This window comes from Lactuca sativa, chromosome 7, assembly GCF_002870075.4.
Source record: "Lactuca sativa cultivar Salinas chromosome 7, Lsat_Salinas_v11, whole genome shotgun sequence".
Lineage (NCBI taxonomy): Eukaryota > Viridiplantae > Streptophyta > Magnoliopsida > Asterales > Asteraceae > Lactuca > Lactuca sativa.
In genome coordinates this window covers 27,752,770-27,758,505 of record NC_056629.2, presented here as the reverse complement: position 1 = coordinate 27,758,505, position 5,736 = coordinate 27,752,770, and positions in this window count along the sequence as shown.

Here is a 5,736-nt window from a genome sequence, read left to right as displayed (position 1 = left end):
CTGCTTACCCCTTGCTGCTTCACACTCAAAAGAGATCCCGATCTTTGCTGCCATTCCATAATCATTCTGCTAAGGAACCCAAGCCTGCCATAGCTAGGGATCTAACCAATCCATCTCTTAACACTATGCCACTCCGAACTAGCGTGACGCACCAAATCCCTCCCAAGCATGCTACAATTTCCGCAACCTAGATAACCTGCTCTATTGGGGAGCAACCGCTGACTATCAATCTAAAACCAAGGTATGCAAATGGCATATAACTCATTCACAAGTAGGCAACATAATACTCATAGATACTTGCTTACTAACATCGATGCAATACCATAACCATAAAGTTACTACAAAGGAAGGAATTCAACAACATACCTGAGATCTAGTGCGGCTCAATCTTGACTTCCTGTGGAACGATGGGTGTCTGACCCTGAACTCTCTCCACCACCAAGACGGGACAGCGAGACCTGAAATGACCTGGCTGATGACAATGAAAACATCTCTGATCCTGCTTACAATCCCGATACACATGCCCCCTTTTCCCGCACTTGAAACACCTGAACTTGTGACAAGCAAACCCATGAGTTCCTCCACACTTACCACACACCTCTAGGTCCTCCCGACCTCCAGCGCCCGAGTCAGCTGAGTAGGACTCCACACTTCTTCCCAATCTCCCTGCGACACATACTCGCTTCCTTTTCCCGAGTTGCCCATCCAAACCAATCTCCTGCTCCTGAGTGACCCCGACTACTCCATCAACCGTATGAAGAGCAGTTGGTTGTCCCTGGAACTTAACGGCCAAACGATCAGTGACCCGCTCAATGATGTTGGGTAACTCCTCACGAATGACTAGCGAAACCTCATTAGCTACCCAATCATGCAAGGGTCTCTCCCGGAGGCAGGGTGCCCCACTCACTCCTGACCCCTGATGGTAAAAGTCAGAAATGGAATCCCCCTCTCTGATGGATCCCCGATCTCCATAAGAACCGGGCTCTAGACGAGCCCCAAACTGCCCTGAAACTATCCCGGCCCTAAAGGCCTCAAGATGACTGTCCATGAGCTCCACAATGGCCTCTCTAACTGAACCGAAAATCACTGGAGTCTGATCGATGATATTACGCATGATCTCTGCAGAAATGAAATCCCTCATCTGATCGTCAAGCTGCCCAACTCCAAAACCTGAGCCAGATCCCTCATCGACGCCTGAACTGCTAACTGGTAGCTCGCGCAATGTCACCATGCTGAAAATATAACAAAATCCTGATCAATTTACATACTACTGCTGAGGGACCTCTCGCACACTCTACCATTCCCTGGTTTCGTCTTGGCCCCTCTTGAATCGAGTACGGATCCTCTGCTTTCAGTAGTATGGGCCCCTACTACCTTCCACATCTATCCGTACTTTCCTCAAGAGTTACCTCAACTCCACCAAATCCCCTTTTCTCTACTACTGATCTCTGCTACTCTCATCCTAGGCTTGCCCTAGGGAACTTCTGACTCCACCCCAACCCAGTCCTCAGCTGCTGAAGGCCTCCTTGTAATGCCAATTAGCCACCACCTGAATACCATCACATGCAATGAGGCTCGGATAATCCTTCGAGTAAAAGTCTCGTCCCTACAACGGTTAGACTCAGACGAGAGCTGCGCAGTAGGGCCAAATCCAGCACTCTGAGATTATTCAACCCTGATCACATGTGATGTGACGTATTCACCTAATGGCTAACTCCCATCACTCAGAGTCCCACAAAGCACAAAGCAAGCAACATTCGGATAAAGGAAACATACTCAGGCAAAACTATTCTTATAACAAGAAACTACACTAACACATAATGCTAAGCTCATACTATCAGGCATAACCTACACAGGCTATCCTATTACCGTCTACTCATTACTAGCATGCAATTCTCATCAAGCTGGAACACATAAAGCAGGCTCATAAGGCATCATCCTAGATCCTTAGTCCTATTCTAGCATGCTGTTCTACTGGAGCTGGAACTGAAACTGAACTGAAACTGAAACTGATATTGAAAATAATAACATAACTTGTGTGGGTAAATTGGGAGTACTCACTTGAGCTCGGTTGATTGCATGCACCACACCTTTTTCTCTTTTCAAAGTTCTTTTCTTTCTGGATTCTTTTTGCTTTTCTAAAACTGTTTTTCATTCTCCAAAATTCTTTTTACAAAAACTGTCTTTTCACATTTTGAAAACTTTTTTTTTTTTTTTTTTATCCGACCCCTCAGTTTGAGTTCAGGCACACCCGAGAGTATGCCCGAATCCCTCAAACCAAGGCTCTGATACCAACTTGTAACGACCCAAAAATCATGACTAAAAATTTCTTTTAAACATTACTAAAAATAGATTTGTAACAACGTATCATAAGTCAAACATAACCTTTGAGTATTAAATTCAAAACGTAATATCATTATCAGAGTCAAACATTCCCAGGCTAACTGACTATGGTGTGTGCTCTGCAATCTTCCCGAGCTCCTCTTTCGCAACCGAGTACCTGAAACCCAAAACTGAAAACCGTAAGCACGAAGCTTAGTGAGTTCCCCCATCATACCATATACCATACAATCACATAGCATACATACTGTCGGGCAATTCTGGGGTGCCCGACCTACCCGTGTCAAGCCATTCTGGGGTGCTGACCTACCCGTGTCAAGCCATTCTGGGGTGCTGACCAACCCATGTCAAGCCATTCTGGGGTGCTGACCAACCCATGTCAAGCCATTCTGGGGTGCTGACCAACCCGTCGGTCCTAACAACCGACCCTCGGGGACTATTCCACCCCCTACTGCTACTATCACATATATCATAACATAAACATACTATCAGACATATATGGGGTGCCTGAACTACTCTTCGGTCCTAACAACCGAACACGGGGACTGGTCCCCTCATACTACCTCTATCGCATATAACATAACAAGCCAGCATGCAAACATATACTGTCAGACGTATCTGGGGTGTCTGACTACCCTTCGGTCCTAACAACCGAACACTCGGCTACTAACACATACAACATATCATGCTAGCATATAACATATCAGGTACTAGCGAACTTAGATGATATCACAAAGACAATCATCTATCATACAACTCCTACTGGTGGGTCGGCATTGTGGCCTTAGACCCACCGCTACTGGAAGGTAACTCACCTGATATTGCCGAACTGCCGCTGCTAACCCCTTCGACCGCTACCTGACCGCTAACTCCGAATTGCTGCCCCGCTAGCTCCCTGAGCTACCAACAACAACCCAACACTTAGTCTAACTGACCTCCAAAGGTTAACCAAGTCAACTCTGGTCAAAGTCGATGTCCTGGTCAAAGTCAACCCTCCAGGTCTACCCTACTCGCCGAGTCACCCTGCTGACTCGCCGAGTCCATAAATCCGAAGTCCTTCCACTCGCGACTCTACTCGCCGAGTCAGCCCCTGACTCGCCGAGTTTACTGGTTCTCGATTCCTGTCCTGACCAACTCACTGAGTCCTGGCTCGACTCGCTGACTCGAGTCTTAACTCGAAGGGTTTAGGACCACTCGACTTGACTCGCTGAGTCTAAGAACAGACTCGCCGAGCACACGACAAACTTCATCCAACTCGACGAGTTGTTCATCCAACTCGCCGAGTTCATGCCCATCTTCATCCGACTCGACGAGCTGTTCATCCCACTCGTCGAGTTCCTCCTCATCTCCAAACTACTCGCCGAGTCCACTCGAAGGACTCGTCGAGTCCACTAAGATCCACTTACATGCAGAGGACTTCCGAGTCATGCATGAGCTTCAAACTATAGATCCACCCTCCCCAAGCCTATTTCCCACGTAAAGTTGCAACCTTTACGTATAGAGAGTGAGATCTAGGCAAAATACATCCATAGCTAGGGTTTAGGACCAAGAGACTCCAATTTCCACCCAATGGCTGATACTTTATGGGATTACATACCAAAATAAACATGGATCTGAGGTAGCAACCTCAGATCTGGACCTCAAGCTCAAGATTGGTCTTAAACATGGCTTAAAAGCCCCAAAACTCATAACCAAGGAAAAATATGGAGGAGAGAAACGAATTGATACCTTCCAATGCTCTGAAATGCTTCCCAAACTTCAGATCCAAAGCCACTCCCTGATGCTTCAAGGATTCCCACTCCTTCTTCTTCCTTAAACCCACTCAAAAATGGCTAGAAGCTTGAATGAACACAATGGGGGCTTAAGGTGCGGCGTTCTGGGTGCAAGAGGCTGTAAAGGAGCCCTAGGAAGAAGATTAAGATGCTTAAATAGGCTCCAAGCCCCGGATTTAGGGTTTTCCTCGCACAGACCAGACTCGCCGAGTCCACTTGGCCGACTCGTCGAGTTGATCACTTTCTTATCGACCCGGATCCCGCTCCGACTCGCCGAGTCCTTCCTTTGACTCGTCGAGTCCCTCTTAAATTTAGGGTTTCCTTTACTTTCTTGGCTTTCAAAATCCTGGGTGTTACACATAGTGTATGGTTTTATCATATGATACTCAGATTTATGATTTTCGGTTATATTAAAAATGAAATTTTTGGGTCGTATTTTTGGGTCGTTTCACGAAGCCCGAAGATCCGGAGAAGAAAAGAGTTTCCGAGCCGAAGCTCTGCCTGCGAGAAACTCGGTGTGTGAAGTGATCCCGGTTTCACAGAAGAATACTACTTCTACAAGCCGTAGTGTTGTCCGATCATCTTCTGATCAAGTGAGTGTATAGTCACTTTCATCTTACACATAGATATGAAGTATTTTATAAAATACGTGTTATGTGTATATATATATATTGTTGTTTATACGTGTGAGTGTGTGGTCACTTTCTTCTAACACATAAATATTAAGTATTTACTATGAAATACGTATTATGTGTATAATATAAAGTTGTTTATATGCGTGGGTGTATAGTCCCTTTCATAAACACGATATTAATACAAGTATTTTTTGAATGTATTAAGTATATGTTTTGGGTAAGTGTGTAGTCACTCTCTTCTAACACATAAATATTAAGTATTTGCTATGAAATACGTGCTATCTGTTTATACATTGTTTGCTTATTTGAGATGAGTGTGGAATGGATGTTTTATATAGTTTTTAAATGAGTTAAACTGTATATGTATTTTATATCTACAAATATGTTGCGTAGAACATGGATAGATGAGATAGTTGGTATGTGATAAAATGATGAGGTATGAAAGATGATTAAGAATGATATTAACAGATGCGCTTAAGAATAATATCGGTAGATGCACCAAGTAGTGAATGTCGTAATCTTGGCAGATGCGCTTATAGGATAATGTCGGCAGATGCACCAAATAGAGATGTCATAATACTAGCAGATGCGCTTAAGAATAATATTGGTAGATGCACCAAATAGAGATGTCATAATACTAGCAGATGTGCTTAATAATAATATTGGTAGATGCACCAAATAGAGATGTCATAATACTAGCAGATGCGCTTAACAATAATATTGGTAGATGCACCAAATAGAGAATGTCATAATACTAGCAGATGCGCTTATAGGATAATCTTGGCAAATGCGCTTATAGGGTAAGGTCGGCAGATGCGCCTAATAGTGAATGTCATAATCCTGGAAGAGGCGCTTAAATGATAAAGTTGGTAGATGCGCATTAAATAATAGTAGAATTTGTGTCTATTCCTTAAAGTCAAATTTTAGGAACGAATGAATAAAGGATAGGTGATTGTTAGGGTAAAACCTTAAGAAATAAAGAAGATAAC